Raw genomic sequence first — 18,033 nt, forward strand, 5'->3', positions numbered from 1 at the left:
ATTGCTTCAGTTAACTGTTTCAGGCACAGACACAGACTTACTTTTCAAGCATTATATTTTATCACATGAACTGGTAACAAATGGGTATCCAACTAAAATGTACAGTATAAGGGATTCAGAGTCATTTTGAAGTGGGTTTTGACCACTGCTTTTTAAGTGGCTCAAAAAGTACTTGGTTTGGTAGAATGCAAATCCTAACAGTGCACTTAGTGTGCATTTATTTTGTGCATTGATTAGCATAAAACTTTAATTTCTTAAGTAGTGGGAAACTAACTACTTAAGAGTCTTTAGAACTGTGTGGTATACAGATCATAGTAGTTTGAAATCTTATTTGTCATTATAAAACTGTATGTATCAGCATTTTGTACTGCAAAACTCTCTATTTTCATCAAACATAGAATGTTTGCCACCATTTTTAATATGTAATTTGGTATTTCCTATATACATAACCTTCACATTTTACCAATATGTTTACCAAACCACTTTTAAATTAATATTTTATAATGTTTAATATTTTATAGTATTTCCTTAAATCTTTTTCAAATTCTCATTTTAAAATGTTACCTTCAATAACACTTACATGAAAATTCTAAGAAAAATCTAGTTTTAAATAAAATAAACTAGATGAGATTGCATCTATAATAGACTTTATATTTAATATTTTGTATTGAATTTTGTATTTTGTACTACTCTGCAATGACAGATTTTTTAACTTATTTTTTAACTGGTTTGTACAAGTACAGTAAGAAAAAATACCAGTGCCAGTACAGTAAGAGAAAATACACCTGTATTAAAGATACATTATCTGAAGTCTTAATATCTTGTGTTATGTCTCAAGTAAATTCAAAGTGTTTCAAAGATTTCAAAATATTTTAACTGAAAAATTAGACATATAGAACTATTTTACGACACACAAATATATACTACATCTACGGCACGAGAATATATTCCTGAGACAGGAAATGTACCAAATGAATGTGTGCAAGTGGAAATGTTAACTTGAACTCTCCAATGTACCTTATCTAAGCATTTGATGAAGAATACATGGCTGATCGAAGTGGGCCAAAATAAAGAGTTTATCCGATACTTCAGATGCTAAGGAAGAGATCCATATGAGCACTTTTAATTAGTTTAATAGGTTGCCTTGCCCTCTCAATATCTGACCCACTCACTATACAGCATTATGGCTGCTTGAATCGATCAACCCTACCAGACAGCAGTGGCTAAACTAAGAGTAACAATCAATGGCATTGCTAAGTGCGGGACAGGCCAAAGCTCTCTCATGGTTTCTGGAGCTGCAAGAGTTAAATCAAGCTCTCATTGATTGTGTGGGTTTCAATTGGATGGGGGAGGGAAGAACTGGTGACTAATGAACTACTGGATTGCAGTCAAATAAAACCAATGCAAACTTTAGTGGGATCTTTAGTGGGAGTACAATGTGCAATGATCAACTGCAATGGGACTCATGCAGATAATATTTTGATATAATATAAACTTTGTATTTTTACTATGGTAAATGGAGTTGATTAATGCGTATTGTCGTCTTGTGTATTGACTCACTCCATTTTCAATAGTGTTGCCGACAGCATGATAAATGCACATAGCATTTTTGTATCTACATGTTAATGCCATTTGTGGGCATGCAGGATCTTTAATTCTAAACCGTTGTCAGCACTGACTATGAGACGATGGAAGAATGTTTCTGAGTAATTAGGAGTCTGGGGGAAAAGCAAGTCTAGGAGTCTCTCGAAAGCGCCCTTCCCCCCGCTCAAACACAGCCTACATTGGCCACCCCTCCTCCCTGGTCCAAACGCGTAATATTTCGAATGGTAAACAAAACCATCCACTCTCTCCACAAATGAAGATAAATGAAGACTAAAACCCCTATTAGATGGCTGACAGGTGGTAGGGTTGAGGAGAATGGGCAAAAACTGCTGCATAGGATGGGCATGCTTCCTTCTTGTGGTTGTTCCTGGATACCACCAAAAGCTAGCGAAGGAGCATCCCATGGCCGATAATTCATAGTGCTATGGTCTTCTCGGTCTCAAATGAGCCAGATAAAACTGCAGTGCTTGCAGAAAGGACACTATAGGGTTTCTGGGCTTTTGGTGGCGTTTTAATGATGATGGCTGCAGAGTTTCTACTTCGTGGTAGCCCTGGGATTGCATACCCCCACTTTGGCGAGGAAGGTTGCTGATTGTGCTGCCTGTCTTAATTCAAGACTCAAGCACCCAAGGAAACAGGAAACTGTGCCTGCATATCTGTAATGCAGCATGCATCGGATGCATTTCTCGCTGTCTCTGTTCGTCTTTTGACCGTGTGTTCAGCTAGTACTGATTGTGATTTAGTATTTGTGCCACATGAGACAGATTTCATCCCTGTGGTCACTGGTGCACTTTTCATGATTAAGTATTCTTCCCATTTTCAAATAGAGAATCGATCAGACCAGTTAATTTTTTACTCACTTAGTGTTTATTAGCTGATGCATAAAGATCTCCTAAATATGGCCTTTTACTTAATGACAATGTGCAGAAAAACTTTCAATCTAAAAATCAAGGTGGGGCATTGTATGAAGCAGGTAATTAATAAGGAGCAGTTCTTGATCTGTTCTCAGAATGTGTTCTTTTCCTTATTTTCCCTAAAGATATGATTGTTTTCCAAAATCATTCAGATCTTGCCAGCTGCATTCTCAAATTCCATTTCCTTCACAGGCCCTTTATTATTACATGTCTATATAAAAAAAATACAAGGGAGGAGGGGTTTCATTTCTGGCAGTGTGGAGAGCAATCATCTTGCCAAGCTCGGAACCTTTATGAATTCCCAGCGTATCTCCTCACACCAGCTGTTTTCCATTGATAACGGCAGGTAGACACGGCTCTTTCAAACCGTTATCACCCCCCCCCCCCCCTTTACGGTCTGTTTAGGGTGGACAAGACCAAGTGGACAAATACGTATGTTCACTAATACATGAAATAAAATCATATCTTGCCACTTTTGACACACTCCTATTTACTTTGTTCTGAACGGTAGTGGATGAGACAAATCCATTTGCAATGCCACATCTCCTGCAGTTTTAAAACTGGGATGAAACTGCGTATGTGATAATATGTGAAGTGGGGTTAATATGGTGACAAGCATGGTGGTAATGCATTGAGCGATAACCTGAAAACTAAGGTCTTTACACCGATGTGCTAGGTGCCGCTATGCTAATCTGCTTAAGATGTTGTATCCCAAAAACTGTGGTTTCACTCGGCAAACGGATGATATTTGTGTTCACCGGTCTAGTGAAGGTGAAGTCTGTCGTTAGCATTCACTGCTAGGTATGGTTAAGCTCACTGTGTGTCATCCACACTTCACAGCACAAAAGCAATTTGGTGACGTGACTCCACTGCTAATGCTAAATTACCCACAGCAATGTCCAACGCCAAGGCTATTTTATTATTTACACTGCAGTTATAGCCAATACAATAACTATGTTAAGATAATGCATTATTTATCATTCTACATTATTTAATAGACTGGTACGGTAGTTATGAATAGAATATCATAAGCTTATAAATCATATACTATATGATTTCACACCTTGCAAACAAGTTGATAATCATACCTCAACACGAACTCAGAATTGTCTTTCTAAATACACATTCCTGGACTTACTGTGCACGTTTTACTAAATAATAAATATCCAAGCTGAAAATTTTATAAAAAAAAAATTATATTACAAAATCAATATCTTTCTAATCCATCTTGAATTATTCAGTCAAATGACCTTTCTGATACACATCTGGTAATTTATTCTGTAAATGTGTTTCTATCGTAGCATATGCATGTCTTCTGACAGAAAAATTCTTACTTCATGTGAATTTTGCAATATTGTATACTTATTTTTTCCATCCAGCATTTTTATGCAAAATGCCAAAACTTACATAACATTATGTGAAGGGAAAATTGGTTATTACTCCATCTTAAAAAAGTAAAAATGTACCTCTAAAACAAAACAATGGTCTTTTCTTGCTATTTATCTTTCTTTCTTTCTTTTTTTAATATAATAATATAACATTTTTACCTGGAAATATGTCAGATTGCTGCAGTAAAATTGGTTTTCAATGATAATTTTTTTTGCGTGTGTGTGGAAAATATCGCCTTAGAAGTAGAAGTGCATCTATTCCAAATTAGGCTGGTTGAGAAAGTTACTAACAAGATCGAAACAGTGTAGCTTCTGTTTGAAGACACAATTCAAATAAAAGGCCATTTGGGTCCAGCAAAGGATGTTCATGTCAAGTGAGAGGAATGCTGAGCACTTGGGATTGAATGGAGAAGAGCTTGCCCGAGTGCCCTTTATAAGATGGCATAAAAGACTTAGTGGAATGTGAGTTTTAATTGATGAGCTGGCACACCGGAGCTCAAACCCTCTCATGCCACAGGTGGCGGGAAGGGGACATGGGAGTGGGATTGTTTTTCTATCGTTGTCAAACAAAAAGTGACATTATCTAGGGTGCCTTTGTACAATGATAATGAGATTAGATATAGATCAGCGGGAGATGAATATGAGTATGTGCCCTTATTCTCCTTACTCCTTCAACTTCCAGTCCGTTCTTTCTTTCCACTATGAGTGTGTGCTAAAGGCTTAAAATAAAGGATGCAAAAGTTCCATAAAATTAATCCATATGTCCTTAATCTGCTGAATCCATGAGATTAAAAGGGCAAAAACAGGGGAAAAAAGATACATTTCTCTTCTTGGCTTATTCATGAGAAAAGTAGCAATGTTGAATTACTGATCCAATTCACAAAATGATTCAGTTTGCATGATTCGTTAAGGAACCTGACTGATCTGGTTACTAGTTCTCAATGACTTGATAGTGAATAACGATGCAAATTTCCGTCAGTCTATCAAAGATCTATGACTTCAGAAGACTTGGAAAATAGCGCACATGTCATATTAAAGGAACTATGCAGGTTTTTTACCTTAACTGAACAGCTTCGGAGTCATTGGAATGGTTATATTACTTTTTTCGGGTTGAATGGTGGTCGTCTCGCACCCCACAAGCGCCTGTGAGCGGAAAAACCACCCTTGCAACTTTGAGCCGGCGAGCCGCCGGCCGCAGCGTCAGGAAGTATCGCGTGATATCAGGTCTCGCGATGCAACGAATTGCTTTACGGCAAAAAAATCTGCTAAAATTCTGTCATTATTGCGCTCCCTCACGCTGTTCGAACACGAATGAAGAAGACGTTTTAAAGAATGTCCCATCTGCTTTGATGTCGTTGATCTACTAGCCTCTGGTATCTGAGAGTCGCCAACGAGTTTTTCGACAGTGTTGTCAAATATCTATTCCGAAGCTGTAGGGGGAGCTCTATAGAGAAACCTGCGAGCAAAAAGCGAGAATACAGCGAAGAAATTCCCGAAACTGCATAGCCCTGCTTTAACTACTTTTATGGAGATTTTGCATCTTTTTTTTTTAAGTTGAAAATCTCCCGTCCTTAATTTATATGCCTAGAAAAGAGTAACCAGCACAGTTTCCACACTGTAAAAAAAAAGGCAATTTATTTGAAATTTAGTAGAAAGACTAAAAATAGTATTTTCAAATAAAATGTACTTCAATAATCTTTGTTTTATCTACAACTTCAAAAAATTGTTTTTTACAGTGCATAATTTTCCCTATTAGGTTGCATGAATGTCATCAGGTTAGTAACAACATGAAGGGAAATATAAGATGAAAGAATTTTCATTTTTGTTAAAAAAATATCCCAAACCAGCTCAGCAAATTAAATGCAGCTTTTATCACTAGTGTTGAAAGGTTAAATAATTGCTTATCAAAACAATACGCACTGCATGAATTCTGTCTCATGGCACTAGCCAGATGAAATAAGTGTTCCTCTCCTTCTGTTGTGTGCACGTGTGGAGAAACGGTGTATTTACGCCACAGGCACCTCACACGCTAGTAGTTCTATCAAGGGTCCCATGTGACACAGGTTGCCCATAGTAACCGGCTTAGCTGCAGTCAATGGAAAATAATACATTAAAGAGTAGCGAAAACAACTACAAACATAGCAGTCTTGAAAGATTTAGTTGGTGGATGTAATGAATCAGATACAAACCGCTCTGGGCTGTTCTAGCACAACAGAGCTCAACGTGTCAATCATAGCTGATGGCCTGTGAAAATGTAGGCAGGGCTTTTTTGATTCTCGACCCCATTTGTATGATGGACAGCCCCGTCGTCCAATTACCAGCACATGCTGCCAGATCACCACAAGGGTCGTATTTAACAGACCTCGGGTGTAGGAGAAACACCTGCATCGTGCAATTTACCACTGGGTTTGTTGACAGTTCTGGATCTGTGACATTTCTAAATGAGGGAGGGTTCAGATAACCTTTGCCTTCCGTTTGAAATGTACACTTTACAACAGGCTAAGCAATGCAGGAGTTGGTTTTTAATTATGGGGGAAAAAAATTAAAAAGAACAACTATGTAAATATATAAATAGACGGTTATAATAATGCTTGTCAGCGACACAAAAGACCTTTTTTGATCTGAACAATCTATGCAAATGATGTTGACGAAATGCCTAACGGTTATTGTTACGCTGTCATAGGCAGTTAGCCCAACACAAAACCTCTCTATGCATGTAGACACATGGGCATATAGAAAAAGACTGTTGAAAGCTAACATAGCCATTCTCCTCAAACATCATTAGCAGAAAAGGAGTGAGCAAAACTGCTTTGTTCGTGTCTCTTCTCATCCATGTCAGCTGGTACAATGATTGACAAAGAAGTGAAACCACTTTGGCAGCCATATTTGAGGTGAGTCATATAACAGCAGGTCTCTGAGGGGCTTCGGCGCTGACAGTGACGCATTCGCGCTTGTTTTCCCAGCAAGATAATTAGCAGAGCGCAGAAACCTGCTCGAGACACAGGTAATAGGTAGACTTCAGAGCTGAATTGTAAAAAAAGATAAATTGCAAAATGGCAATAAATGATCAGTATGTACTAATTAGGGCTAATTATGAGATGCTTTGCTTGAAATTCTTTTGTCAAGGACAGCCAACCAGTGAATCCAAAAAATAACTCTTCTTTTTGTCATTCCATGCTTCTCTTGGTCTGAAAGTGATAACCAAATTAGTCTCCTATACTGTATGTTTCTTAAAACAACCATACAAAGATGCTCATTCAGATCTGACTATTAAGGGCTGTTCACACATATAGTATATAACAACTTTACTAATGAGCTTCAATACAACAGTCAAGTAGGAACTACTAGCCTACTAACAACACAACAACAAACAAGACTTGGCAATCTGCATGTGAAGAGCTTAGTTTCTGTATTTAAGCAACTATGCTGAAACATCTAATTTCGCTTTGATTTCATTACCATTGTGTCTATTTTATTAATTCTAAAGCAGGATAATCATTTCCCAGGAGATATAACAAAATGTAACTGTGAAATGTTTTTATATTTTTTAACGTGTCTTGAGCCTAAATAGATTGAAGTATCTTGAGATTTCCAACTTACACAGAAAGTGTAAATTAAATTAAATGAGTTTTTTTTTTTTTTTTACCTTCAAAGTTTTCACATTTGGAGCAAATGCACTTCAAAGTCATGTTTACAAAAGAACGACATAAAAGTAAAATTGTGCATGTACTGTAAATATTCAAGATATGAGCCAAGCACAACATTATTCCATAAGAACAGATATGGAAGCCTGTTTCCACCACACAAGGGGGGAAAACTGTGCTTTGGTAAATCATTATTATGACATACTAAGTTGCAATTGTGACATAAAAAGGCAAAATGATGACATATTAAGTCAGTAGGTAAGTCAATTATAAGGGGAAAAATTAGTCATACTATTTTTTTGCCATATAAAACTTTTTATCTAATACTTTACATTTTTTTCTCATAATTAATTTACCAAAGCATGTTTTTTTTTCTTATGAGGCAGAAATGGGCTTTGCAAACTAAATTGAATTTCGAAGTAAAAAACCTGAGGTATCTCATTCTTCTTCTTACAAATCATAGTGTCTATTTGTATCGTTTGAAAGCTCTACTGCAAAGTTAGCAACTGCACAGTTATGTAAAATGTGAACATCTTGCTTCAGTAGACTTTGTTTGAGCTACGTAAGCACTCCGCTAATGCAACCTGCCTGTCTGTAATTAGTTAAAACAATTAAACTGAAATTACCATCACTTATTCTATTTTCTGGAAGTGTATGTTTCTAAATCTGCCATGCAGCAATTGTCACTAACCACAGTAATTAGATATTTCAAACAGAGTCTAAATCAAATGCTATACCAATGCCAGAGGTCTGAATTTGCAATAATGTTACTGCAGCGGGTTTAAACTTCTGAGATTTACATTTATGCACTTTGCAGATGCTTTTCCCCAAGAGCATTCAAAATATAAATTTGATCAGTTTGTGTGTTAAAATCATGCTAGCACCATGCTCCAGTTGAGCTATTCAGGAATGGGATGTAGAAACTAAAGCAATAACAGCATTTTTATCACAATTAACTGAATGCAAAAGCTTGTTATCCAAGAATCCAGTTTCCTAGTTTCCTCATTTCCCAACACTTCCCAAATTAGAGACCAATCACCCTTATGGGAACTAACAGCACATCTGTATTCTCTCTAAATACAAAGATAAATTGAACAAATTAGAGTCTGGCTTGAATTGACCAGATTTCCCGGGGACCTGCAGAAGAAAATGTAATGAGGTCACAGGGCTATGGGCTCTCAGCGGGGTCAGGAAGGGACATGGATTTTGAAGTGTTGAATTATAGGTTTGGCAGCGTTCTGGTACAACAGTTGCTTTTCCTGCAGGATGTGAACATTGAGATCTTGAATATCGCTGTGCTTCTGGCCCTAAGCATGATTAGGTGCACACAGTGCCAAGGACAGACACAAAGATGGCCTTATTCTTCCGCAAACGGAGTAACACAGTAAATGTCCAGAGAAATCGATAACATTAAGAATGCCTTTTAAGTTCCCAAATGATTAAATGAATTTGAATTGAGGTAGAAAACAGGATGCAGAATTGTATTTCAAATTTAAATGTAAGGAAGTTGCACATTGTTTTGAAGACTGATGCAAGTTCTTTTCACATCTACAATGAGTCTCAAACGTAATTATTTCGATAATTGAACCAGCTAATTCGATTTGTGTTGGGTTAAATCCAATTACATTTCCGCACAAACTTTGGCCATATGTTGAGATTTGTGCAACACTTCAAGTATAAAAGGCTAAATGCAATTACTTAAGATGCTTTTCTTTGCAACTGTGTCTTAAAGGTTTAAGTGCACATAGAGAGACTGACAGAGAGTGAAGTTCATTTTGCGAGCCATTTATTATGCCCTCTATGCTTCTTCTCTAATCAATGCTCATCAAACCTCTGATGCCCGGCTAATGGTGTTTTACCGCTCTCAGCCAGTAAACATCTTCTCTCTATGCAGGGCATGCACATATATTAGCAGTATATGTAGTGGGGTGGGGGGTGGGGGTGGGGTTTCTCCCACTTGCGTGTATCCTTATAGTATCTACAATGTAATAGGTCCCAATGGGGCTGTTATATATGGGTCTCACACTCTGTCATTCTGATAGACATGGTTTCCGTGTTGGATATACTGTATAGAGAGGCTGTTAAGACCGCAGTGAATGAATGCTGAACAAATGGAAGTGGGCATTAGAGAAGGCAGAAATGGCCTCATTCAAATGGGGACTGCACCTGCTGGTTTTGTTTTTGTTTATGTGTGCACATATGGAGTTCATACCCATTAGGACTGATTTACAATGTGATGCAAGACAAGCTGAAGTCCTTAGCTTTGGCATGAAGGTTGAACTCAGACAATAAAACAAGTTAATGACCAACAAGAACTTGCTTAAATTATTTAACGTTTTGACTCTTCTGTTGATGTTAGAACTCATGCTAAAGGGATCATTTGTTAAAAATATGAAAATTTGGTCATTATTTACTCACCCTGATGCCGTTCCAAACCTGTATGACTTTCTTTTTTCAGTAGGATACAAAAGGAGTAAAACAGAATATGAAAAGAGCAGCATGAGCAGTTATAGTGAATAGTAAACAAGATAATTGCCTTTTTATTTACTTAAAATCTATCATTTGATTTTAGAAAATAATGTAGATTCTGAGTTGTATTAACTCAAAATAGTTCTTAAAATAGGTTGTTTGTTCTTATTTTCCCTCATGTAACTAATGAATTACATTTCCACTGAAATACAGTACCTATATAATAAAACGATTAGTATATTCCTTCTTGTAGCTCAAACAGAAGAGCATGGCACCAACAACTTCAAGGGTTCGATTCCCAGGTAAAGCAAGAACTGATCAAATGTGTACCTTGGATGCAATAAAAGACGCTTGGGATAAAAACGTCTGCCAAATGCAAAAATGTAAGTATTAAGCAAAAAACTTTACTTGAAGCCTGTATAATGTGCTATAAAGTTATTAATTATGCATGTTTAAAAGATTCCTTGCAGATTCCTTATTACTTCTGAAATTGGTTGTTTGTCATGTTTTAATGTATTATACTTTCTGAAGGTGTAACAGTGAATAGATTTGTATTATAATTTATTTTAACTGTGGTCACAATTATTAATAAGATTAATGCAATCAGTACAATACATTATAGGGTGCATTACCAGGCATAAGTAGTGCATTGAAAAATACTTTTATAATGCATTATATAAAGGCTTCAAGTAAAGTGTTACCGAAAATGTATATGGGGCAATACAAATACTTACAACAAACTAACAATTGACATTATTATTATTTTTAATGAAACTGAATGAAACCTGACATGCATGGCGATGTCATTTAGTTTAGCTCCCATAAATACATAGTTCAAGGTGAAGTTATGTTGAATGCTCAAATAATTACATACATCTCCATTTGAGTTCCACAGAAGAAAAAAATGATACAGGTTTGGAAGGACTTGACAGAAAGTTCATATTTGGGCGAACAATCCTGTTAAAATTAATAAAGGACCTTGTTAACGCAACAGCTGAATGTTTCTTCTTGCAGGTCCTGTGACTGGTACATCCTTGTTTACATAGCCAGAGGGACAGACTGGCGCAAAAGCAAACCACTACATGTTTCATATCACGTCCCTGGACACAATGAGCCTTTTCACTGCCATGAACTTTTAGGTCCCCATGGCTGTCACATCTATCCTCCTTCATCCATTCTTTCTAGCATCCTTTCTTTCCCTCCACTCCATATTTGTGGTGCCTTTCCAAGCTTGCCCATACCCTGAAACACAACCTCCTTTATGAGAACCCCAGGGACAAAGATGTCGCTATTCCATAAGCAGTCAAAGCCCATTCATCATTATTTATTTTTTTTTATTTTTTTTTGTCTTTATTTATATAATCTTGATCCACTGCCTTCACAGTTTGTTTCTTGCTGATTTGAATAATGGCTCGTATAAATTCCATCAGTGTCACATGCTTCGTATTTCATATCTCTATCACAGGAAACATTATATCATAGATATCATGAGCATGCTATATTTCACACCATGTTATGGGACATATACGAGCATGATTTTTTAATGCGGCACCCTGCAGTGCAGTAAGACATACGTCTTGAAAAGTTCAAAAGCGTATCTCCTGTAGTTTCACTGATACGTCCATTCTCATGAATAAGATTTAAAGTGCAACGATGGAAGTGGAGATTTGTGAAAAGAGATAGGACCATTAATCAGACTATGACCACAGGCATGCTGGGGGATGGGTAACCTGCAGGGAATGTTGCTGCTGCCGTTATTTTGCCTCAAAGCCTGTGATGTTATATTAAAAAGATGCTGATCTCTTAACTTCCTATATATAAGCTCATTTGATTATGTTACACATGAATAATGATGCAAAGGTATGACGTTATTAAGAAGTTACCATCAAGGTTTTGTCACCCTGGGCAAATTGGATGTTTTTTATACTGTTGCCAGGTACAGTATGGTCAGTTTCTGCCTCAGAGTAAAATATAATAAATAAATAAAAAGTTTAAAATAAGAAAGTCATGCTGTCAGATTTAAAAAAAAGTCATTGGGAGATAGAAATGATTGCAATTACAATAAATAAAGTTGCATTGTGAGATATAAAGGCGCACTGTGAGATATACAACTCTGATATAAAGTCAAATGTTTGAATGAAATATGATCTTAAGAGAAAAATATATATTCAGGGAGAATTTATCGAGAATTGTGTGGATATAGTGAATAATGGGCATTCAATACCAGAAAGAAGATAGATAGACAGACAGACAGACAGACAGAGTAAGTAAATAAATAAATATTTGCCTTCCATTAATGTGTAAAATTAAAGTTTTTTTTTTTAACTGGAATAAAATTATCAACCATGAAACAGCATCTATTTTAATATCACATTGACTCCAAACTAAAAAGAAACAGTGCTTCTCTACCTCTCTGAAACACAGTCTGTGCATGCCAGAGATTATATTACCACAAATACACAAACAGCCAAAGGGTACTTTCTCTGAATGATAAAAGATTATTAACTAACGATCCAGTGCTTCAGGATCCAAAAAAGACACATTGAATGATCAAACAACATCTAATGCTAGATGAATCGTACAGAAACTGTGCTTTCCTACTGCCTTAGGCATTTGCAAAATGTACCGTCCTGGTGTTTTTGAGGCAGTCTGTTTGCCTCTTGGGAATGGATGGATAAAGGGGACCCTGAACATGTCTGATAAGATTGACCTCCTCAGGTTTGTCCTTCAGTATTACCTCATTATATTAATTCTCCTTTTGGTGCAAGTGATGACGGTGACTGAGCAACTCCAATGACAACCAGCCTGTTAAATAAGGTATGGGGGAGATCCTCCATCACAATAATCACCGCATCTTTACTACGGCTACCCGATACTCCCCTCCCCCAATGCTCAACAGACAGAATTGATCTCATTCACACCCACATTCAAAACCACAGAATACACAGGCTACACACAAACACACAGGCGCTGCCCTTTCCTTCAGAGAAAATTGTTTAATAAAAAATAATATAAGTGGATCTCAGAGATAGTGGCTTCTAGCCTCACTTCAAGTGGCTTCAAGTCTCACTGTGAACAATGTTTGCATCATTGACAACAGAAGCGTATATCGTAACATCATGTACTAGAATGTGCTACATTTATTAAAGGGCTTTACTTCTTTTAAATCTCATTCATGAATAAACATATTCAAACTTTGTGTGTCATGCATTGCAGCTGATTTCAAGGCAATGACAACAAACAGAGTCAAATATGCCCACTTTAAGTATGGAAAAGAGCAATGTGAACTTTCTGTAATTTCTTCTTTTGTGTTTTACAGAAGAAAGTAAGTCATAAAGGTTTGGAGCAACATGAGGGTGAGTAATGACAGAATGTTCATTTTTGGATTAAACAATTGACCCTTTGAAACTTAATCCTTGAGAAAAAAAATGGTTTAGAACTGATACTGTTTGTTACCAAACCAAAAGAGTTTGCAACGTTTGCAAATGTCAACTCTGTGACATTTCCAGTAATGTTGCATTTGCAAACCAGACTAAAAAGCTCAGTCTGAATAACTTTTCCCCCTTCTTAAATTCCCTTTCTCACGAATTCACATCATATCTGTGCTTCTTTTCAGACGTGCCACCCTCATTCATTTATTTATTTAGTGCCGTTCTGCTTTAGAAAACTTTGCCGCTTGCATTAAGCTCGCATGAAAATGAAAAGCGAGATGCAGCACATTTTTTTAGCTTAGGGCGCAGGTGTTCCTCAATTGAATTTGTATGTCTGAGTGAATATGGCATCACACATGGAGATGAGAGGCCTCAATGTAGGTTTCATCTCTGCCAGTGATGGTTCGAATCCACAGTGAAAATCAGTTAGCGCTGTGCTCGGCCGCAGAGGTTATCTCCCACACATAATGAAATCTGAATTGTTTTTGCAACCTTTGAATAAAATAAAAGTATATCATGAATAAGAAAAAGGTCTTATCACACATCAATTTAAAGTGGTCGTCAAAGAGTATAAAGAACCAGATATTTGGTGCTTGACCGCAAAACCCGCTGACACAAAACTAGGCTGTTGGTTGCTAAGGTGTTGTATGTCCTTATATTATTCCGGTCCCTATGCCTCAGGTCCTCTTTCACATTTAATCACCCTCCAGTTAAACTCATAAATCTGAATGCTTATAAACAGCACACCTCTCTTCAACAAGTGGCAGTATTTGATCCTCACATAAAAAAAAAAAAATCATTTTATTGTGCGGCAGGCATCTGATAGGCACAGAATACCTCTCATTGTAATGGTGCCGTGTTGCATTGTCCACTTGCAGTGTTCTATTTCTGGGTTGATGGTGAGAGGAATTTGCCCCAGTTTTCCTCACAGTGGCCTCAATTTGCCAAATTTGGCAAATAAATAGCCTTTATGCCATGAAGGAGTCCTAGTTTGAACTCAGATAAGACAGTCACACAAACATAAACATGAACAACAGTTGATCATTTCAAATTTGACATAAATGGGTATTTTAGTTCTTGTTCATCAAACTCAAAGAGAAACATCTAAAATCCATCATTTTAAGAGGTTGACAATGTCAATTTGCTCTGAAACATTGAACTGTGTTACTAAAAAGTTCATTGAAATGTAGGTAGCTCATTATTTTACAGTACTGTTTTGCATGAACATACTATTCTCACACACACACACACACCGTTTGGACTTTGATTTCAGTTGGCACCATTTCCCTTAGTTTATTGTCATGGTTATTTATTGATTTGTCATTAAGTTCAGCTGTGTTCACCCGTTATCACTAATATTAAGTTCTCTCTGTTTCTCTGCAGTTTGTCTTGCCTCATTTAACGCTTTGTAGAATATATCCTGTTCCTGTTTACCTGAGAGTTAAATTAAAATACTTCTGATCCTTCATCATCGTCTTTGTGTTCGTTCCTACTACAAACTGTGACAACTATGTACTTATTGTAGTAATGCCACTAACTGGGTAATATCTAGGTACAAACCCTGAACTACTGTACCCCTAAACACAACCTTAACCCATGTTGTTGCCTTGCATTATTCAGTATTTCCGTGGGTAACACTATACGTACATAGAAAGTGCATGTACTGCTAAATAAAGTGCAACCAAAATGTATCATGAGGCTTTCAAACAATGTGTAGGCCTAATGATTTATAATATCGCAGTTACATTGCCCAGAAAACAAACACACAAATGTGTGACCCACCCAAACTTATCAGGTTAACTGTTGCATAATAATGATAGCTAGCCCTACTGGATATCGTACATAAACAAGATTTGAATATGAAACAAATGAGCCCTTTTGTTTCTGGTATGGGATTTTAAAAACATCTAATAGAAAACCAGCTAACTACAGTGTTCTCACAAGCTCAGATGAGCACAATGTTCACTCCTCTGCCACCGCTCATTAGAAACAAATCACACCCACTGTCTCAGTGGAGGAACATCCAACTCATTTCTTATCATGGCTTTTCCACACTCTTTACTGTGGACCGGAGAAGAAACCAATCATTGTCCTAATTCATGGCTCTGAATTCACTCGTGAAGTCTCAAAGCACACGAGGCTGCCTTCTGTCTCTAATGCGACTTTAATTGTTTTCCTTACAGTAGAGTAACTTATCTTGCTGTCATGACACAGATTTAGAAAGAATCTGATTTTCATAATAGACGGCAAGGCTTGATAATCACATCAAAATTCGACTGTGAGAGCTGCATTCAATATGTTTTACATTACAGAGCCTGCTTAAAGAGTTCACAGAGCTTACATCTTATGTAAAAGGGTTTTGTACAACTAAACTTCAAAATTCAAGGTTCCTCAATGGTTTTTGGTGTTATATCAGGTTTAGGTTCTTTCGATCAGCGTATAGTTCCTAGGTTCTTGAAAATACCAGTATTTTAGGGTTGATTTCTCAAAGGTGACAGTGCCTTCTCAAAAAGAATCAGATGAGAAAATAATTGACAACAAATATAAAACAAAATATTAGTAAATATGGGATCAATAAATGTGATCATATTTTTTTTAATGAATTAACACTCACAACAGTGTCAGCACTAGTTATAGTTTAAAGATGCAAGTGAAATGTCACGTGAGACTATGACTGGCTTGGCTATTAATCACTCTGTCAACACAATAATGTCCTAAGATGTTCAAAAAAATGAACAAACTAATTACAAAGTTAACAACTTACCGGCATCTTTAATTTTGGTCACGTTCAAATCAAAATGACCCTAAAATTACATTCGCTTGTGTGTGAGGTCATTATTTATAATATAACATACTAATATAAATATGGTTCCATATGCAAACCTGAAAAACAATTCACCACACAAAAATCAAAGCTCACCACACGCCACTGCAGTGCATAGATGTGTTCTAAACAACTAGAGAATAGAAAGTATGCTGTGGAATTTAAAAATACTCTCGTACTGCACTGGCTTGCTCTACAACCCTTTTTTCTTCAAACGGAAACCTTTAAATTTTAAGACCGTACAGCCTGGGGTTCAATGAGAACCCAAGAGCAAGCCAAGCACTCCAAAAAAACACAAGAGATCAATCCTGTAGAGGAAAATTAGCATCTCTTCAAGTCTAATGTTGGTGGTAAGGATGTCAAGGGCTACCAAGGGCATGCTTTTCAAAAGCACAAAATGCTTCAAGCACCACAAGTGCCATGGAAGTACCACATCTGTACTGTAAGCATCTGCACACCAGTGTGCTACTGATACACTATTATGCTACAAACCAAGAGAAAGAAAGTTGCAAATCGAACAGCTTATCATATACATCTGGCTTAAGCAAAAATAAATACAATATCACAATGCATGTTACCACTTAAATCCATCTCGAAATATGATGCACTTTTGACTATAATGCCTAAACTGAAAGGTTGACAGTATCAAACGTCTCTATTCATATTTTAATAATCTAAATATCCTCAATAGCCGTAGCAAACAAACAGTAATAAACGAACTGCGGGGTTTCCTCTTACATCTGGAGTCTACAAGCACGCTACTCATAGTAATTTGAAATAACCGGCTTTGATTTCACCTGTCAGATGCGCAAAAGCAGAGAACGCATTATATAACTATCTGATAAGAGGCTTTCAAAGTCTTAAAACACGCGTATCTAATGATATATCGAGAACAAAACCTATACTTTCCAAAAAACAAAGAATTGCCTACCTTTCGCTGTAGTTTGTGGGCGAATATCGCAGAGCTCGAGCTTATCAGCGCGCTACACCAATGTCTCGAGTGATGATGCTTTTCCTTCAGTGGTGCGTTTCTCTAACAAATACATTCAGTGAAAGGCTGAACGCAGTCAATAGCTTTTAGAAATCCATGGCAACCGAGAAAACCCTCCACAACTTCGCCACATCGTGACCGGGTTAACACACCCCCTTCCTCAATGACAGTGACTCCACGGACTCTACTCACTAATAATATGCCAATCGGTGACTATGAATTACTCAGAGGTCTTATGGGTATTTGTAGGGTACTGAATCATAATATTCCCCTTTCATCATTTTTGTGTTTATTTGGATATAGGTCGAATAGATAATAAATTTTTTTTTTTTTTTTATTAAATCAAATGGCCATAAAACATGACTTTATGTTCCCTTAAAAAAAAGTCAAACAAACAAGGATGTTCAAAACAAGATGGTTTTGTGGTCTGAGCTGGTTGGCTGGTTTAGAGGGGTTTGGAGCACTTTTCAGAGTGGGAAACCAGCTAGACCAGCAGGGAGACCAGCTTAAACCAGCTGAGTCAAAATAGTGTTATGTTAATGCTGAGGACTTGGGTAAAATGTTTGGCCCCTGCTGTGTTTTCAGCACCTTAGACAGCAGCACAATTGGTGGCTTCTGGCTTATGTGTAGTGTGTCCTAACATTTACAGGCACTACATTGTCATGGAAATACAGGCCAGTGTGCTATTATGGTTAGTAGTGACCATAGATTTGAGCTCGTATACAGTGAAGAAAGCCCCAAAAAAGGACAATTAAAAAGCTAAATTG

General features: G+C 36.9%; 1 protein-coding gene across 13 annotated transcripts in view; it reads right to left on the reverse strand.

Annotated features, from left to right (window-relative positions):
* chl1b (cell adhesion molecule L1-like b) overlaps nt 1-17,437 on the reverse strand; it is an 88,051-nt gene extending 70,614 nt beyond the window's left edge. For 12 of the 13 annotated variants that reach the window (XM_079882520.1, XM_079882521.1, XM_079882514.1 and 9 more), the window contains exon 1: nt 17,207-17,306. The gene's annotated coding sequence lies outside the window, so the exon portion shown is untranslated. Of the gene's footprint in view, nt 1-17,206 lie in introns of all 13 variants that reach the window. The other variant, XM_079882516.1, reaches the window with a different exon arrangement.
* Between the last annotated feature and the right edge of the window lie 596 nt (nt 17,438-18,033).

This window comes from Squalius cephalus, assembly GCF_949319135.1.
Source record: "Squalius cephalus genome assembly, chromosome: 10".
In the NCBI taxonomy this organism is placed as follows: Eukaryota; Metazoa; Chordata; class Actinopteri; order Cypriniformes; family Leuciscidae; genus Squalius; species Squalius cephalus.